This window comes from Agelaius phoeniceus, chromosome 29, assembly GCF_051311805.1.
Source record: "Agelaius phoeniceus isolate bAgePho1 chromosome 29, bAgePho1.hap1, whole genome shotgun sequence".
Taxonomy (NCBI): Eukaryota; Metazoa; Chordata; class Aves; order Passeriformes; family Icteridae; genus Agelaius; species Agelaius phoeniceus.
Window position 1 is genome coordinate 4,165,159 of NC_135293.1, and position 20,061 is coordinate 4,185,219.

The 20,061-nt window shown below is 53.4% G+C and overlaps 1 long non-coding RNA gene across 1 annotated transcript; it reads right to left on the minus strand.

Annotated features, from left to right (window-relative positions):
• Nucleotides 1-260: 260 nt before the first annotated feature.
• On the minus strand, nucleotides 261-1,304 carry LOC129131377 (uncharacterized). Its single transcript, XR_008535639.2, has 3 exons — nucleotides 1,228-1,304; nucleotides 995-1,128; nucleotides 261-314 (listed from the first exon to the last, which is right to left on the minus strand). It is a non-coding gene; the product is annotated as an uncharacterized LOC129131377 (long non-coding RNA).
• Nucleotides 1,305-20,061: the final 18,757 nt, after the last annotated feature.

Below are 20,061 nucleotides of genomic sequence, written 5' to 3' on the forward strand. Positions count from 1 at the left end.
ACGGGCCACATCTGGATCCTCTGCTCCCAGCTCTGGGGGCAACACAGAGCCCTGGGGGTTGTGTGGCACAGGGACAGGGTCAGAGCAGCAAAAATCCATAAGGAATTCATGGAATTCAGAGCAGAGCAAGCCCAGGCTGCCTCCTGAGGTGAATCCCTGCAGGGCAGGACTGGTGCTGTGCCCAGGAATGGAGCAGGAAGACTCACCTGGTCAGCTGTGGGGTCCAGCACTGTGACCCCACCCTGCTCCTCCAGCTCCAGGTCGGTGTCATTTTGGGTCTGGTACTCCTCACTGTCTGACTCCAGCTCTGAGGGCTGGCAGGAAAGAGGCAAAGGGGGGCTCTGAGGAAGGAACAGCCTGGGGAAGGACACAGCAGCCCTGGGAGCCACAGCCAAGGGTGACAGAGGTGCTGCCTTGCAGGGACATCAACCAAAGGGAACCCCCAGGGGAGAGTGGGGCGCCCCCAGCTCTCAGATGGTGCTGGGGTGATGCTCAGCACTCCTTGGACACCCTGTGCCCTCCAAGAGGGAATGGGGTGCCACTGACATCTCCTATGAAAAATCCTTTTGCCAGGATCTTTTCCCCTAAGAAGCTTCAGCTTCTCCACGATTTGCTGCTTTGTAATGTGATTTGGAGAATTGTTTACCCAGCATGTGAATTGTTTTTACTTGATAACCAATGACAGCCACCTGTGTCAAAGCTGTGAGCAGTCACAAGATTTTATTATTCATTCCTTTTCTAGCCTTCTGATGAAATCCTTTCTCCTATTCTTTAGTATAGTTTTAATACCTCCTTTTAATATAATATATATAATAAAATAATAAATCAGCCTTCTGAAACATGGAGTCAAGATTCTCATCTCTTCCCTCATCCCAGGAACCCTCAAACACCACAACAGGGAAGGAAACCTCTGCAGGCTCCTCCACAGGAACACTCCCAGACCCACAGAGAGCCCAAACCACCTCGGAATTGCTCAGCAGCCACAAGACCTCACCTCATACGAGATATCTTCAGGGTCATCCTCTGGCAAATCCCTCTCCAGCACCACAAACCAGGACTCCTGCTGCTCCAGAGCCACATCATCCCTCTTCCTCTTGCTGGCTGGGTTGATGGGAGCCTCCTGGATCTCTGCAGGGATTCACAATCACCACCCAGAACTAACACAGCGCTCCTCAGGAATTCCATGCTGCAAAGCCTCCAGGTGTCCCAGGAGGCCCCAGCTCTTACCCTTGGCCATGTTGCTGTGGCCCCAGTCGGTTGGGAGGTGGCCCAGGAGGTTCTGGATGCTGGTGGGGGTCAGGGAGAGCAGCAGGTGCAGGAACTTCCCCCGGTGCTTCCTGGCCAGGGTTAGGGATGGGGGGCAGAGCCTGCTCCTGATGGACCCCACAGGGAGCACCAATCCAGTCCAGACAGAGGCTTTCTGAAGGAGCTTCAGCTGCAAAGAGAGGTCCATCAGCACATGGGAGAACTTCCAGGTGTTTAAAGCCTTAAACTCTGCTCTGTCCTGAAACTGGGACCAGCTTCAGCCAGAACCTGTTGGGTGGTACCTCATTCCCAAAACTCCCCCATTTCTTCTGGCCCAGAGAGGGAGAGAAATGGGAATGCTGCAGGTACCAACAGCTGAAGGGAAGCAAGGCAAGGCCAAGGAGAAAAAGTTTGGATAAGGAAGAAAGCAGAAAAAAAATAATGGAATTGTTTGGGTTGGAAGGGACCTTAAGGAGCACATATTCCACACCTTATCTTGGCAGGGACACCTCCCACTGTCCCAGGCTGCTCCCAGCCCTGTCCAGCCTGGCCTTGGGCACTGCCAGGGATCCAGGGCCTGCCCACCCTCACAGGGAACAATTTCTTCCCAACATCTAGTAATGTGAAAAAACTGAAAGAAATTAAGTTATCTGGCAGAAAAACCCCAGAAACTGCCAGTGTTGAGGTTTTAGCCACCCCCTCCCCAGCCCCAGCATCACTCACTGGGTACTTGACCAAGCTGAGCTGAAGGATCTGCTCCAGGAGCCTACTGGAGAGGGAATCCCTGCTGGTGAGGGGCCTCATCTGGAGAGGGAGAAAGGGAAAGGTCAGAGCCTCCAGCCCAGCCCTGAGAGTGCCCCCAGCATGAGCCACCCCTTGGGCAGGGCCCAGACCTGCTCTGGGGGCTGCTCCATAGAGCCCAGACTGGACACAAGCCTGGCTTAACCCCTCTGGAGCCTTCAGGGTACTTATGGGCCCTGCCCCATGTGCTGCTCGTTGCCCTGATGAGCTCCTGGCTCTGCTAATTGGAGGGGCAGCGGTGGGGGCTCCCTGCCATCAGCACTGGGGCCTCAGTTAAGGGCTCCCATTAGGGGCTCGTTTTCCCTCAGTTTGAGGTCTCCTCCTGCAGCTTGATTTGAAATCTCTCCCCTTGCTCTGTGTGGATGCAAAGAGCTGAAGGTGATGAGAGACAGAGCCTGCCCTGCTGAGCCCCCCAGGGGTGGGAGAATCTGATCCCAGGTGAGGGGAGGCCCCTCTGCTCCGTGTCTGCACAGAGACAGAGCTGCTGTTCCTGTCTGCATCATTTTCCCCTCAAGATCCACCCCAAAGCCGCCCTGAGAGTGCAGGAGCTTCCTTAGCTGGGGAGAGAGACACAAAACCCCTCCCAGCCCTGCCCTGCCCTGCCCTGCTGCACAGGGGAAAGGCAAAGCTGAGAGAGCAGCTTCATCCTCATCATCCTCCTTCCGATGGGGGGCACAAAGCTGAGAGAGCAGCTTCATCCTCATCATCCTCCCTCCTATGGGGGGCACAAAGCTGAGAGAGCAGCTTCATCCTCATCATCCTCCTCCCTATGGGAGGCACAAAGCTGAGAGAGCAGCTTCATCCTCATCATCCTCCTTCCTGCAGGAGGCACAAAGCTGAGAGAGCAGCTTCATCCTCATCATCCTCCTTCCTGCAGGAGGGACAAAGCTGAGAGAGCAGCTTCATCCTCATCATCCTCCTTCCGATGGGGGACACAAAGCTGAGAGAGCAGCTTCATCCTCATCATCCTCCTTCCTGCAGGAGGCACAAAGCTGAGAGAGCAGCTTCATCCTCATCATCCTCCTTCCTGCAGGAGGGACAAAGCTGAGAGAGCAGCTTCATCCTCATCATCCTCCTCCGTATGGGAGGCACAAAGCTGAGAGAGCAGCTTCATCCTCATCATCCTCCTCCCTATGGGGGGCACAAAGCTGAGAGAGCAGCTTCATCCTCATCATCCTCCTCCCTATGGGAGACACAAAGCTGAGAGAGCAGCTTCATCCTCATCATCCTCCTCCCTATGGGAGGCACAAAGCTGAGAGAGCAGCTTCATCCTCATCATCCTCCTCCCTATGGGGGGCACAAAGCTGAGAGAGCAGCTTCATCCTCATCATCCTCCTTCCTGCAGGAGGCACAAAGCTGAGAGAGCAGCTTCATCCTCATCATCCTCCTTCCTGCAGGAGGGACAAAGCTGAGAGAGCAGCTTCATCCTCATCATCCTCCTTCCTATGGGAGGCACCAAGCTGAGAGAGCAGCTTCATCCTCATCATCCTCCTTCCTGCAGGAGGCACACAGCTGAGAGAGCAGCTTCATCCTCATCATCCTCCTCCCTATGGGGGACACAAAGCTGAGAGAGCAGCTTCATCCTCATCATCCTCCTCCCTATGGGGGGCACACAGCTGAGAGAGCAGCTTCATCCTCATCATCCTCCTCCCTATGGGAGGCACCAAGCCTCTTCCCCATGCCCTGGGCACTGCCTGGGGCTGTCCTTCCTTGTCATTTTTGCCCCAAGAATGACACAGGAGCAGATGGGAGGCAGGACTGTAGAAAGAGCAAAGGCTTTATTCAAGAGAACCGTGTGGTTTTTATGGAGTGATAGGATGGATTCTATTTGATTGGCTAACTAACAAAACCACCTTTCTCATACACTGTCCTTGAGAAGAACAGAAAGACAAAGTAGGAAAACACAGTGAAAAATGCGTGTTTTATGATTGGCTTTTTGCAAATATTAAAATGAATATTATATGGGTTGTGTTAGAAAGTGATGCTGTATTAATTCTCTTAAGTAGTGTGGTAAATGTAGTTTTAGGTTATAACAAAGTGTTAAAATAGAAGCTTTGCTATGTAGGATACTTTTTTTCTAAAGAAAGGACTCACAGTGAGATAGCAGCCACAGGACACCTGAATCTTTCAGAGAAAGAGAATTTATTGCTCCATTATCAGAGAAACGAACTTCTTCCCATCTCACTCAGCCCTGAAGACACTATTAGGCTTTTGAGGAAGATGTTGACACTGCCCAGACAGAATCCTGTGTTTGAATGGAATTTATGCATCATGGATGAGGTGTATAAATATGCAACAGGTTATTGTTTTTAAGGGTTAATCCTCTGTTAATGTGGGTCTTTTTTCGGGCTTGTGCTGCCCAGAAAAAGGTACTCGGACATCCATAACTCTTTGTTTCTATTGTCTCACATTGTCCTAATCCAAATTGTCCAAATTATTATCACTCTAATTGTATTCCTATTTTTATAACCATTTTATTACCATTAAACTTTTAAAATTTAAAAAAACGAGTGCTTGGCGTTTTTCACAAACACCACCCGCAGACTGTTTAACTAACAATTTATCTCATCCTTACGACTGCCTGGAAGTTCTCACAAGCCTCTCTCTCTGCCCCGTGGCATCCACAGCCCGTCCCTCCCAGCCCAGCGGGATGGGAGCACAGGGATGCTGCGGGAAGGAGCCTGCCCAGGGGCACCGGAGGGCCCGGGGCTTGCTGGCTGAAGCTGCCGCTGCCTGCGGGGATGGCGTGGCCTGGGGCTTTTCCCGGCGGGAGCTTTGCTGGACAGAGCTGAAGCGCTTGTCCGCCACTCCCGCTGCCCCTGCCCCCGATGGTGCCCACGGCCGGTGACTCATCCCGCTCCCCCTCGTGGGTGACAGAGCCGGGGGTGGCTCTGGCAGCGCCGTGTCCTCGCCTGTCCCCTCCATCCTCCCGCCCCCGTGTCCCGGGGGCCGCTGGGCCGTGGCAGGGACCTGGCGGCGCCGTCACCGCGCGTCACCACCCGGGGGTGGCTGTGGGCATAAACGGCCAGCGCTGCCCTGCCAGCCCTCGGGGCCACCATGGCCCTCTGTCCGCTCCAGGGCAGCGGCTCCAGAGACGTCTTCTCCCACGTGGTGACTCCCGAGCGCATCCCGCAGTTTGTTATCCCGTCCCTGGATATCCGCAAGAAGCAGAGACGCTCAGGCAAGGGGACGGGGGAGGAGAGGGGACAGCTGGAGGGGACGGCTTGGAGGAGCAGCTGGGACCCAGCGGTGCGGGATGAGCTCGGCTCTAACCCATCCTCTTTCAACTCATCCTCTTTCAACTCATCCTCTTTTGACCCATCCTCTTTTAACCCATCCTGCCCCACGCCAGACGCCACCGCCTGGGCAGCTCTGTCCCTGCCGCACCTCCCCAAGGTCACCACCCCGTACGGCTTTGTCACCCTGGGCCAGAGCCCGCAGGTCACCAGGGAGGAGGCGTTCTTTCACTCGGGTCCCTGCTGCAGACATCCCGGGATTCCTGCTGCTGAGGGAGACTCCGGCATGGGAGGAAGCCAGAGGCACCACAGGCAGCCAAGTCACAAGGATGATGGAAGCAGCCCGGCCCCAGCAGGGCTTCCCCTGCCCAGATGTGCCAGAGACACGCGAAAAACAGAGGCTCTGGAAAGCCAGGACGCAGGGAGGAGGGACAGGAGGCTCCTGAGCAAGGAGTGTCCGAGGAGCAGCTCCCTGGAGCTCCCCGTGGCGACAGCCAGGAAGAATTTGTTCCAGAGGATCCTCAGGAGGCACCTTGGCCACCCGCGGCAGCTCAAGCCTGGGCATTTCACTCTCCACTGATCCTGCAAAGCAGCTCCCAGGAGCTGAGGTTCCCTACAGACCCGGGGAAGAGACACTTCTGTCAATGCTTCAGAGCACTGAGAGCATCAGGGTGTCACCTTCCCCGAGGGGACACTGCCACAGGACACAGCAGTGCTGGGGAGCAGAGGGGCTGTGCGTTTGTGACTGCTCAGAGCCTCAATAAAAGTGCAAACATTTCATCTGAGCTGTCGTCCTCTCCTTTTTCACTCCTGTGGCAGCACTCAGCTGTCCCCAGGGTGTTTTGGTGGCCCCAGCACCCTCTCCTGTTGCCCCCCCAGGCTCATCAGCTCCTGAGCTGAGAGCAGGTTCTGGATGGGCTGGCACTGCTGGGATGCAGAGCAGGGGGCACTGAGCCCCAGGAGCTGCAGCAGGCCAGGAGGGAAGAGTGATCATATCCACTTTCCAGCTTTGTGGGCATGGCCTGGGGTGTTTGAGGGTGTCAGAATCCCTGTCTCAGCCTTGCAGGAGGGATCTCAGCTCCAGGACACTGCAGCCGTCCTGAAACAGTGACCCCTCACCATTCCAGAGGGTGCAGTTTCCAACCACTCCTAACCAGCTGTAAAGTCTCCCTTTATTGACTGTTCCCTCATAAATGGCTTTTTTGTTGGTTATTTTTTTTTCTTTTATTGAGCAGCAGAACCTGCAGTGCCAGAATTAAAGAGTTCATGGTCAGCAGCGTTTGGGGGCTGCTGAGGCAGAGTGTCAGCAGTGCTGGGCTGCTGCCAGCTCCCCTTGCAGGGCTCTGATTCTCCAGGAGACCCCTGAGAGGTGCAGCTGGGAGGGCTGGAGCCAGGCCAGGGGTGCTGGGAGTTGCTGAGGCCCCTGCAGGAGCAGCACACAGGATTTGCATGTGGGCCATTAACCAGGCAGTCATTAACCAGTGTGCCTCCCACCCCTCTGTGCCTGTGTCACCTGGGCCACGTCAGTGGCTTTGTTTTCCTTATCCCTCCAGTCTGGTTCAACCCTCAGCTCTCTGTTGGAGCTGCCACTTCCAAGGGAGCTTTTCCTGCAGGGAGCACCAGGGATGAGCACAAAGGGCCCTGGATGGGGCTGCATGGAAGCACCAGCACCCAGAGGATCCATCCCAGTGCTGGTGGAGGGGGTGGGAGCTGGTCAGACGTGTCCTCCTGCACAGCTCCTGTCCATGGCTCCAGCACAGCAGGATGTGGCAGCCAGCACTGCTGGAAGGAGCAGGGATGTGACAGAAAATCCTCTCCCTGCTTATTCTGAGGAGCACTGGCACTATGGAGTGAGTCAGGGACCCAGGCTCTGGAAATTTAAATTGATCTCCAGCTCCTCAGGGCATCATCTCTGCTCAGCACTTGGGGTTGGGAGGGCAGATTGAGTTACCATGGATTAATAAACGAGCTCTTATCAGTTACTCAGGCTGTGAGAGCTGAACATGTGTGTGCTCTGAGCTGACAGAATTAAGCCACGCTCCTGTAAACCTCTCTCCTCTCTCCTCTGATGCTCAAGCTGCTGCAGAGCAGTGCCTCTGTCTGACTGGCTCAGCATCTCCTGGGGAAAACATGGAAACAACTCCCCTGGAGCTGACTGAACCTGCTGGATTTACCAGTTAAACCTGGACACGGGGAGCTGCCACTCCTGGGCTCTATTCCTTTCTTGGGCACCTTCCTGAGCTCCCAGGAACTTTTAAAAATGTTCTTTATCTTGTCTACAGAATAGGAAGAAATTCACTCTGCTTCCCAGGTGGGTTGCAGGGCTTTGTTCATCCTTGTTCCCAGTCCCAGTCCCAGTTCCAGTTCCCAATACCAGTTCCCAGTACCCAGTACCAGTTCCAATACTAGTTCCAGTACCAGTTCCCAGTACCATTTCCAGTTCCAGTACCAGTTCCCAGCACCAGTTCTAGTTCCCAGTTCCACTTCCCAGTGCCAGTTTCCAGTTCCAGTACTGGTTCCAGTACCATTTCCAGTACCAGTACCAGTTCCAGTACCAGTTCCCAGCACCAGTTCCAGTTCCCAGTACCAATTCCAGTTCCCAGTACCAGTTCCCAGCACCAGTTCCCAGTACCATTTCCTTGTACCAGTTCTCTGGTACCCTTGCAGGATTTCCCAAGGGAAGGAATATTTTATGTTCCCGCAGGCTGCCATGGTGCAAGATGAATTTCCTCTGGGTGTGCCAGCATGGGGATGATCAGCCTGGAGAGAATCACAGCCTCTAGGATTGTTTAAAATGGCTGCAGGGGGAATTGCTGGCAGTGGGAGTTGTTCTCTGGCAGGAGTGGAGCTGGGGCTCAATGAGGATGGAGACAAATTCCCTGCAGCACAGCAAAGGTGCTCTGTGGTGGAATTGTGCCTCTGCCTGCCAGGTTCCAGCTCAAGGCACCTCTCCAGGCTGTGAAGTGAGAAGGACAATATCTCCCAGTGCCTCTGAGATTTACAGGCTGCCCTTTCCCTGCAAACCAGGCAGGGAGGACAGTACAACAGGAGGTATCAAGATGTGACAAGATAAATTGTCATTACCAGCCACTGATCATCCTGCCTGGGCCTGCTACATTTTCTAAATGTTGTTTTGGTCTGACTCAGAATTTCCTTCCAGCCTCCTGCAGGTAGAGGAAAGCTCAGGGCTAATTATCCCCTCCTCATCCCACGCTCTGAGCAGCTCCAACCCTGCCTGGCTGCAAGGAGGGGGAATCAGAGCAGGAACCAATTCCAGGCTCCTGAATTTGGGGGGGCTGGGATGGGGACTGGGCTCCAAATCCTCTGCAGCCCCCCCAGTCCCCAGCTGTGAGACTGAGACCCCCTTCCCTCCCTGTGACTCTTCTGGAATGTTCTGGCACCAGTTTATTTCAGGAAAACCAGTTAAACTGGGCAAGTACCCAGAGTGTTTCCCAGTGCCTCATTCCTGCAAACTGTATCAGGAAAAATCAACAGCTCTCTTCCCTTTGGTCTCAGGGTCTCCAGTGCATCCCTCAGGTTCTCTCCTCCCTGTTCTCCAGAATTCCCAATGAAATCCTATGGAATTCAGGATCTATTCCTTCCCTTCTTTTCCCCCTAACCAGTTTGCTGCCATCACAGGTCACACCCCCCTCCACGGGGTGACAATTTCTGGCTGTCAATAACCTCCACTGTTTGCAGGTGGCTTTTGGCCACACTGGGCATGAGGAGGTCTCACAGGCACCCAAACAGCAGCAAAGAAATCTCATGGAGAAATCCCATGGAGAAATCCCATTTCCCTGGGATGTGATGGAGAAATCCCATTTCCCTGTGATTTTCATGCTGGGGAGCACTCGGCCTTGCTGGGATCGATAGGGAGCTGCTGCCTGTGCCAGGAATTTACAGTCAGAGTCGGTGCCTGGGGCTGAGATAAATCCCTTCACGGGCTCATTAGCTGCACATCTCCTCTCCCAGCTAATTGGGGCTGCAAAGGTCAGGCTCTGGCTAGAACCCAGTCTGCTGCAGGCTGGAGTCCCAGTCTGAGCACACAGGGATGGACACCAGGATATTCTTCATTCCCATGGACCTGTGGATGCAATTTCCCACCTGGCACCCCAGTGTGCACCTCCCTGGCCCAGTTTATCCAACCTTCCACCCCTCTGATCCCCCTGACACCTTCTCTGCCCTCCAGCCCCACTCCTGCACTGCAGCTTCAGCAGTGCCTGGATGCTCCAGCTTCTCCAGGGGGTTGCATTTCAGCTCCTCAGCTGGCAGGCTGTTTGTGAGCAGGTAGAAGTGCCTGGATTTATCCTCATTTGTTCCCTGAATGGCTTTGTTTGCCTTTTTCCATGACTGCAAACACCTGGCAGCCGGGCTGTGCTGGTGGCTCTGAGAAAAGCTCAGCATTCCTGCTGGGCAGAGCCCTGGGGGTTTCAGGGCAGCAGCTGCTCTCTGCTCAGCCCTGCTCACAGGCACAAACCACTGTTCCAGCCTGGCTCAGCTGCAGGACCTCTGTCCCCAGCTGGGAGTGCAGCCAGCTCTGTGCTTTTCCCTTCAGATGCTCCAAGAGTCCAACCCTGGCTCTTTTGGGCAGGAAAATCCTGCCTGTGCTCCCTCCTTGGGGTCACTTCAAACCTCGCTGTGAGCATCTGCTGCTCTTCACAGAATCCCAGACTGGTTTGGGCTGGAAGGGACTTAAATATCATCTCATTCCCTGCCATGGGCAGGGAGACCTTCAGCTGTCCCAAGCTGCTCCAAGCCCTGTCCAGCCTGGCCTTGGACACTTCCAGGGATCCTCCTCTGGACTCTCTCCAGCAGCTCCAGCCCTTCCCTGTGCTGGTCCCAGGGCTGGGGCAGCTCTGCAGGTGGGGTCTCACCATCACCATCACCATCACCATCACCATCACCATCACCATCACCATCACCATCACCATCACCATCAGTGCAGCCCTGTCCCTGCCCAGCCACCCCAAGAACCCCACCCTGAGCAGCCCTGGGAGCTCCTGGAGCTGTGGCAGCCTTGGCACCATTCCCTGGGGAGCCTGGGCAGTGCCCAGCAGCCTCGGGGGGCAGAACCTTGCCCTGAGCTCCATGCCAACCCTCTCCAGCCATTCCATAAATCCAGCTGGAATGATCCACATCCCTTTCCTTTGGCATCTCCAGCTCCATGCTGAGCTGGAACACGAGAGGAGGCAAGTAATGATTTTATTTCCAGCCAGAATTTATTGATTTGTTGAACACAGGAAAAAGAGCGCTTGACACAGATTATTGCGCATCCTCCTCCTTCCCACTGTCCTTGGGCAGCCACCTGTGGAGTTGTGAAGCTGCCCCTGGGAATCCTCTCCCACCCTGGCATGCTGAACCAGCACCAGGAGCACCACAGAGCTTCCCAGGGCTCTGTGCTCCTGCAAAAACTCCTGGTTTAACACCAGGAGAGGCTCTTCCAGAATGGAAAGGTCTTCAGGCTGTGCAAAAAACCCCCAAGGCTGGGAAAATGATTTCTTGCAAATGCTGGATTTCCCAAGGGTGGGCACAGCTGTGGGCTGTGATCCCCCCCCCATGTCCAGCCAAGCTCCAGAAGAGGCATCAGGAGAAAGGAAAACAAATGAACAAAGCAGCTCCTGCTCCTCTGAGGGTCAAACTGTGCAAGGTGCCCAGGCAGAGTGTGGGACAAAATTATTTTGCTTTCCAGCTTGTTTTATTTACATGGATAATGAGCAAATGCAAAGGGAAATCCAGCTCCCTGGGTCTGCCCTGTGCTGGAAACAGGAGCAGCCCCTGCAGATGCTTCCCTGGCTGAGCTGGAGCCTCCCCTGGGCCAATTCCAGCCCCCAGCAGTGGGAGCAGCTTTGGCAGAGCTCAGAGGAGGTGGAGGAGCCCCCAGCCAGCAGGACCCTGCTGTGGCTCCAGGGGTGGGTGGAGTTCCAGACTGCAAGGCAAGATGTATTCTATTATCATCTTTATGGCAGTGCCTTATCTCTTCCACACCCACTCCTCCCTCTGGGCAGACACCTGCTGGTAACAGCTACTGAATGTCCCTGCATGGCTGATAAGAACTACAGCATCCCATGGGAGATGTGAGCCCAGAGGGAGGAGCCAAGCATTCCTACCTGGATATAATCTGGAGATCCTGGAACACCAGCCAAGCATTCCTGCCTGGATATAATCTGGAGATTCTAGAACACCAGCCAAGCATTCCTACCTGGATATAATCTGGAGATCCTGGAACACCAGCACAGCTTCTGCACTGGATTCCCAGAGGAACAGCAGCTGCCTCTGCCTCTGGATCTTCAGAGGAAGATTCCACCCTTCTCCAGGATCCCTGCTCCAGCAGAGCCACCCCTGACACTGCAGGAGGGCTGAGCCACAATTCCAATGGCACTGCTGCCAGCACCCTGACCCACAGGGTGTCAGGTTGGGTTCTGACTCTGGCAGTGTTGTTTTAGTTCACTGCATTGTTTATTTTATCCTTTTCTTCCTTATTAAAGAACTGTTATTCCTGCTCCCATATTTGTTGCTTGAGAGCCCCTAATTTAAATTTTAGAGCAATTTGGAGGGAGGGGGTTGACACTTTCCATTTCAGGGAGGCTCCTGCCTTCCTTAGCAGGCACCTGTCTTTCCAAACCAAGACAGGTGGGAACTCAGCTCCTGTGTGCTCCAGAACCTGAGGGGCAAAGGTGCCAAAAGCAGAGCCTGGGACAAATCCTGCTCTGAGTGTCCCAGCTGAGCCCTCCTCCTACAGAGCCACTGTGTGCCAGGGGCACCTGCCCAATGCCCCTGGACCCCTGGGAGTGCCCAAAGCCAGGCTGGATGGGACTTGGAGCAGCCTGGGATGGTGGAAGGTTGTTGGATGATGCCCTTTTCTGACCCAGAGATGGAGCAACTGGGAGGCATCTTAAAAACTCAAAAAAAAAAAAAAAAAAATTCCATAATCCAACAGAAGGTGTCCCTGCCATGGGATGGGATGGGATGGGATGGGATGGGATGGGATGGGATGGGATGGGATGGGATGGGATGGGATGGGATGGGATGGGATGGGATGGGATGGGATTTAAGGTCCTTCCCAACCCAAAGCATTCCAGGATTCCCTGAGCTCACAGCCTGGGAGGGCCAGACCCAGGGACAGCTCTGCTCCTGCAGAAATGGGATTAATGGTCCCTTTCAAGGTGGTTTTTGCTGTGTGTGAACAGCTGCCTTGGTTTTAGACAGTTTTAAGAGGTGGACATTCTAAAATTACTTTCCTTCCCTTATAATTTTAACCCATTCCTTTCCACCACCAAAGAGAAACAAATATGAATATATCTAAGTTAAAAATGTAATTTTAATTTATTCTATCAGTTCATCCCTAGATCTTGCTGGCCTTTCTCAGAATTATCTCCAACCTCTGACCACTCCTGGATCCCTGGGATCTCTCCAAAGCTGTTGTCCCCTCCCTGTCTGTGTCAGCCTCCTCTCTGCATCCCTTGGCAGGATTCGTGTGAGGGCAGCCAGGGAGGGAACTGAGAAGCTCAGCAGAGGTGACAACTGCACATCTCCATCAGCAAGGCTCAATTATGGTCCCCTAGAGACCACCTGCTGCTTCCTCCCCACCTTCACACGGGCAGCTGCACCTGAAAGTGCTGCAAGAACTTCTAACCCAGCAGTGCCCCCCCCCCCCAAAGCCATTTTGGAGTCATTTTTGGAGTCATGAGTCATTTTAAAAGATACACGGTTCACCTTTGTAGCTGCTTCACATTAATTGCTTTCAAAAAAAAAAAAAAAGGAAAAAATAGCAGATTCATTATGTTTCTTTAATTGCCCTCAGGGCTGGGTGTGCTGTGAGGGAGAATTTAATTTAGCTGGAGATGGTTTTCATTAGTGGGTAAAGGAGGAGAGGTGGTGTGGGCTGTTCTGTCCCTGATCAAAACAATGTTTGGTGAAGCTCTGGAGAGTCTGGAGCTGCTGGGGGAGGAAATAACCCAAACCACTCCTCAGTGACAGCTACACTGTGCTGTGCCCAGCTCCCCTCTGTACCCCACTGGAGGCTGCTCCAGGGGCTGGGAATATATATTAAAATACATCAATAAATATTTACCAATTGGGTCTTATATCTTTCCAATTAATGAGATTAATTGTACTGATTTTTATTGAGGCGATTCACGGCTGGAGATGAAACAGCAGCTTATTTATCTGCTGGATGCTGGCCAGACAAAGCAGCATCTCAAGGATCTGGCCCTTCCCTTTCCCAACCTGCTCCAGTCAGTGCAGGAATCCTGATCCTGTAGTGCTGGGAGTTTATGGTGGGGTTTTACTGCTCAGGCACAGTGCCCAGGAGGGACCAGAGTGATTGATACCCAGGGAGATGTCCCCAGGAGGCCAGGGGACAGCTGGGATCCCTGGGCAGCCAGGTGGAACTGCTGAGCCCTGAGCTGCACTGGGGAAACGCTGCCAGCAACAGCCAGGGATGGATGGGTGGGCCTGAGAATAAAAATTGTTTACACACAGAGCTCCTGACGCTGCTGAGAGGGATCATTAATCCTGTTTTGATAGGGCCCACGGGGTCCTGCCTTCCCAGAGTGTGCAGGTGTGAGCTCATGGAATCCTGGAATGGTTTGGATGGGAAAGGACCTCAAAGCCCATCCAGAGCCACCCCTGCCATGGCAGGGACACCTCCCACTGTCCCAGGCTGCTCCCAGCCCTGTCCAGCCTGGCCTTGGGCACTGCCAGGGATGCAGGGGCAGCCCCAGCTGCTCTGGGCACCCTGGGCCAGGGCCTGCCCACCCTGCCAGGGAACAATTCCTGATTGCCAAGATCCCATCCAGCCCTGCCCTCTGGCACTGGGAGCCATTGCCTGGCTCCTGTCCCTGCAGGCCTTGTCCCCAGTCCCTCTGCAGCTCTCCTGGAGCCCCTTCAGGCCCTGCCCGGGGGCTCTCAGGTGTCCCTGGAGCCTTCTCTTGTCCAGGTGAGCAGGCCCAGCTGTGCCAGGCTGGCTCCAGAGCAGAGGGGCTCCAGCCCTTGCAGCATCTCCGTGCCTCCTCTGGCCTGGCTCCAGCAGCTCCACGTCCTCCTGCTGCTGTTGCCCAGGGCTGGGGCAGCTCTGCAGGTGGGGTCTCACCTGAGCACAGGGGCAGAGGGGCAGAATCCCCCCTTTCCCTTGGCGCCATCCCTGGCTCTGTGTCCCAATGTCCTGCCCAGTGCCCTTCCCTGCCCTCTGCTGCCCCTGGCTCAGGCTCTCCAGCAGAGCCAAGAGAGGAAAGTTGCTGCTTGCCCCACAATTGAAATATCAGTTGGTTTTTCATCTTTGTGACCGGCTGAGAGCCCCTCTCCTGGTTTTATTTCTCTCCTCCAACTTATTGTAAGTGATTTCTTTCGCTGTTTCCTTCTCTTCCTCCTTCTCCTTTCCCCTCCATGTCTTAGTTTAACTCCACCCTCCTTTAGCTAAGGCACAGGTCAGGGTTTTTTAAAGAAAAACCCTCCTTACTCCTCTCCTCCAGGTGCTCAGAGCAGCACTGAGGCCCCAATCTCCTTTTCAACTGCTCCCTCCCAGGCATCCTCATTCACCTTTGCAGAGAAGCTCAGTGGATCCTGAGCCATTCCCAAGGGAAGGGATCCACCCTGCCCCCTGCTCAGCTCCAGCCCCAGCCCTGGAGCTGCTCTCAGCCCCATTTGCTCCAGAAGGAGTTTGCACTCAGCTCCATCAGCATTTCTGTGCCAGGGAAACAATCAGGAGAAACCTTCTTTGGGGTGGGATGTTCCACCTTCTGGAAAAGATTGATTTTGTTAGGAAAAGTGTCCCAGATTGCAAGGCAAGATGTGTTCTATTTGCCATCTGGATGGCAGCTGTCTTCTGTTCATGGGCATTTTCCTTATCTCTTCCACACCCACTCCTCCCTCTGGGCAGACACCTGCTGATAACAGCTACTGAATGTCCCTGCATGGCTGATAAGAACTACAGCATCCCATTGGCAGATGGGAGCCCAGAGGGAGGAGCCAAGCATTCCTGCCTGGATATAATCTGGAGATTCTGGAACACCAGCCAAGCATTCCTGCCTGGATATAATCTGGAGATTCTGGAACACCAGCCAAGCATTCCTACCTGGATATAATCTGGAGATTCTGGGACACCAGCCAAGCATTCCTACCTGGATATAATCTGGAGATTCTGGAATACCAGCCAAGCATTCCTAGCTGGATATAATCTGGAGATTCTGGGACAACAGCCAAGCATTCCTGCCTGGATATAATCTGGAGATTCTGGAACACCAGCCAAGCATTCCTGCCTGGATAGAATCTGGAGATTCTGGAACACCAGCCAAGCATTCCTACCTGGATATAATCTGGAGATTCTGGAACACCAGCACAGCTTCTGCACTGGATTTCCCAGAGGAACAGCAGCTGCCTCTGGATCATTCAGAGGAAGATTCCACCCTTCTCCAGGATCCCTGCTCCAGCAGAACCACCCCTGACACTGCAGGAGGGCTGAGCCACAATTCCAATGGTTCTGCTGCCACGACCCTGACCCACAGGGTGTCAGGCTGGGTTCTGACTCTGGCAGTGTTGGTTTAGTTTACTGCATTGTTTATTTTTGTTTATTTTATCCTTTTATTTTATTTCCTATTAAAGAACTGGTATTTCGTGCTCCCATATTTTTGTTGCCTGAGAGCTCCTTAATTTAAATTTTATACCAATTCAGAGGGATGGGGAGGGTTCACATTCTCCATTTCAGGGGACGCTCCTGCCTTCCTTAGCAGACACCTGTTTTTCCAAACCAAGACAAAAAGGTTCCCTGAACAAGATTGATTTTGTTAGGAAAAGCTTCCAGAGGAGCAACATTTCCTGCTGCTCCTCAGCTTTCCCATGAGGGGAGGGCTCTGCTCCATCTCCTTGCTGCTGCCCACCGTGAGAGGCAGGCACTGGTTTGGGTGCGACACAGGTGCTTCCCAAGGTCTCTGGAACTGAAGTGTCCCCAAATTTGTTTGTAGTTTTCAACACTTTTGGTTGATTCCTTTGGGAATGCAAGAAGGAGCCAGAACAGGCATCTGCCAAATCATAGAATCCTGGAATCTCCTGAATTGGAAGGGATGATCAGTGCAGCCCCATCCCTGCACAGCCACCCCAAGAACCCCACCCTGAGCAGCCCTGGGAGCTCCTGGAGCTGTGGCAGCCTTGGCACCATTCCCTGGGGAGCCTGGGCAGTGCCCAGCAGCCTTGGGGGGAAGAACCTTGCCCTGAGCTCCATGCCAAGGCCTGGCCCAGCTCCAGCCCTTGCTGGGCTACTGTCCTGTTGCAATAGGACACAAAATAAATGACAGGAACAAGCTGAAATATCCAAGGTAAAAAGAACATAGTTTATTTCTGACTCCAATATTTATAGACTTTCAAAAGTGACCATGGATTGGAGGATGAAATTGCCACTTCTCCAGACAAACTGGTCAAACTAACAGTCTATCAAATTTTTCTTCTTCCAGAAAGGAATGCAAAACAATCATTATTCGCATGAAAAGTGTGTGAGAAACTCCATTACAGAAATTTAAACATCAGAAGGCTTAGAAGGACAGGGCGACACTGTCCCTGTCCCAGAGCAGAGATTGGAGCTGCCCCCAGGACACCTCATCTCCCAAGAGAGGCTACAACAAAGCCCTGTGGCAGCTGAATGACCTAAGGGACCTTGTGGGTCCCCAGAACTTTGTAAAAAAATGTCCAGGTGCTGCCTCAAGAGAGCAGAATTGCTGGGGCTGAGCAGGAGCTGCTGTGGGAGCGTTGGAGGTTCAGACCCTTCTCGATGTCCCTGTTTTGGCTGACCCTGCTCCTCCTGAGACTTGTCAAATCTTCCCAGAATAAAGGAGAGATTCCACTCTGGGCCGTGCATCTCCCAGCAGAGTCAGCTCCCTTGGGAAGACAATTGATCCTTCATGGACAGGAGTTCAGAAAGTGGGAGCAAAATATTGGTATTTTCTTTGAGGGCCAGAAGACAACGCGGTCTTAAATTATTCATGGGACCCTCCTGGCAGCGCATGCCACACAGGAGAGAAGCCTGCTTAAAATTCTGAGCCTGCCTATGCAAGGGGAATAATGATTAGGCTCATGTAAATGTTAAAAAAGGAATGTCTTACCACTAATTAAACCGATTTATCTCGCACAGCTCGAGCAGTTAACAGCCCAATAAAAGGTATCACCGTGTAACAGGGTGTTTATTTATCAGATGATTTTTCTGAATGTGAGGGCCTCTCCTTTACAAATGATTTGATGAAAGAGCAGATGGCACATGAAGATAAAAAAAGCCTGACTGTTGCCCTGGATGTGAGCTCAGAGTGAGGCAGCTCCACTGAACATCATCATTAATATTTAAGGGCAGAGCGAGGCTTCCTCAGGACACAGAGCTGCCTCTTGCACCAGGGAATGTGAGAATCCTGGGATGTGAGAATCCTGGGATGTGAGAATCCTGGGATGCGTTGGGTGGGAAGGGACCTCAAAGCCCATCCAGTGCCACCTCTGCCATGGCAGGGACACCTTCCACTGTCCCAGGTGCTCCAAGCCCTGTCCAGCCTGGCCTTGGACACTTCCACTCATCCCAGATCCAGCCCACCCAGCTCAGGCTGTGGGGAGCTGTGGGGAGAGGGAGGGGTGAGAGCTGCTGTGAGCATCACATTTTGGGGCCTGCAGCCACGGCTCCATGGACACTGATGGAGGGAGGGTCTCCTCAGGGGAGGGGAGGTGTCCTCATGGAGGGAAGCAGCCTCACTGACCTCCTGGGACTTGCATTTTTACTTTGGAAATGTTCCCTGCCCAGGGTTTGATTCCAAAATCATGAGGAACTCTGGGAAGATCAAGAGGAAGAAAACCAAGCTGGACCACCTGATGGACCGGCTGGTGATCGTGGTGGGTGTGGGCCAACACCTCTGCCCTGCTCCTGGAGGGGCCCTCAGGGCTGCTCATGAGGGGCCTCTTGCTTGGGTGGTGCTGCTTTTCTCCATCTTGCAACATTTGGGCCAAAATATCTTGAGTTTAACATGTTCAGAGAATCCCAGACTGGTGTGGGTTGGGAGGGACCTCAAAGCCCATCCAGTGCCACCCCTGCCATGGCAGGGACACCTCCCACTGTCCCAGGCTGCTCCCAGCCCTGTCCAGCCTGGCCTTGGGCACTGCCAGGGATGCAGGGGCAGCCCCAGCTGCTCTGGGCACCCTGTGCCAGGGCCTGCCCACCCTGCCAGGGAACAATTCCTGATTGCCAAGATCCCATCCAGCCCTGCCCTCTGGCACTGGGAGCCATTGCCTGGCTCCTGTCCCTGCAGGCCTTGTCCCCAGTCCCTCTGCAGCTCTCCTGGAGCCCCTTCAGGCCCTGAAAGGAGTCGGTTCTGATGGAGGGTTTGGATCCAGAGCTTTATTCTGGCCTCTGAATGCAGCACCAGCTCCAACAGAACTCCTTGAGCCCGTGGTTGCTGCTCCTTTAACCCCGGGGAAAGGGGCAGGGAAGGGGCAGGGAGGCACCAAGCAGGGACAGGAGGGGAGGGACAAAGGGACAAAGGACACCTGGATGGCCCAATGCCCCCCCCCCAGGGGTAGAGGGCATCCTTTGGATCTGCCCAATCCCTTCTGGAATTCCAGGATTGACTGGAGGGGAAGGGAGAGGTGACTGACACACCTGGCAGGGAATTATCAGGGGAGGAACCCGAGGTTCTGAGGTAAACCCTGAAATCACGACACAACATGATTGTATCTGTGCCTGCCCCAAGCCTCTGAAGGAGCAGAAACCCGAGGGACAGAGGAGTTGAGCTGCCCCAAGGCTGTGCTTGTGTCCCAGTACCTGTGGGCTGCAGGAAGCACTGGGAGCTCAAAACCCCAGCGAGTTTGAAGGCAGGTAAGGGCAAGGGAGGGCCCCAGCCCCTGCTGGGATCAGGGATTTTAATGTCAGGCTTATTAAAGGTTGTCCTGCTTGTCAAAGCAGCCCCATGGTGGCTTTTCGTTGTTGGCTCTGTTGTGGCTTTTCCTGCTGGATTTCACTGATGTTCCCAAAGCCTTCTCTGACCAGTGAATTATGGGAATAAATCACACGGATTCCATTTTCTTCATGGTGGATAAAAAAGCTATTCTTTGTTCACATAACTCCTTTTTTGCAGTTTTACAGGCTTCATGTGTGACTCTAATTGGATAGTAGATTTCTTGCTAATTACTTTCTTATTGGTTAGTAACAAGTTGTTATTCTGTATTGACTGGTCACTCAAACTCTCAGTGTGTGTGTGCAGGGAAAGTTGTTTGTGAAAGACAGAAAAATAAAAACTATCTAACAGCATAAAACCAGTTTATACAGGTGTAAGTTGTTTTTTTACCCAGGAATAGATTGTTATGTTAATGAACTGCTCACACCAGGATTGCTTTCACATGGGAACTTGCAAAATGCTATTTGACTTAGAAGAAGTGACATGCCAGCCAGAGCAGGCCTGGTTTTATAAGGCTTTTCTTTATAATTTTTCTACCTTACTGCTACAGTGAACCACTTAAAGGTGGAAATTCTGGAGCTTTAAACCTGTGGCTGGGTCAGGTCAGCTCTCCTAGAGCTGCAGCCCTTGGACTCCTCCCTGGCCCTCTAAAATTGGCTCTACAGCTCTGGCCTGAGATCCAGCACTGGCTCCTGGTGCCTCTGCTCCAGTGGGGCATGGTTTGGAGCAGGCAGGGCTGTTTTTTCTCTCAGGTTGGTTTTTGTGCACCATTTACAGTCCTGAGTGATGAAACTCAAGCATTCACAAAGCTGCAGTGCCTGGTACCTGGTGTTATTTGCAGCCACAATAGCTCTGCTTTCATTACT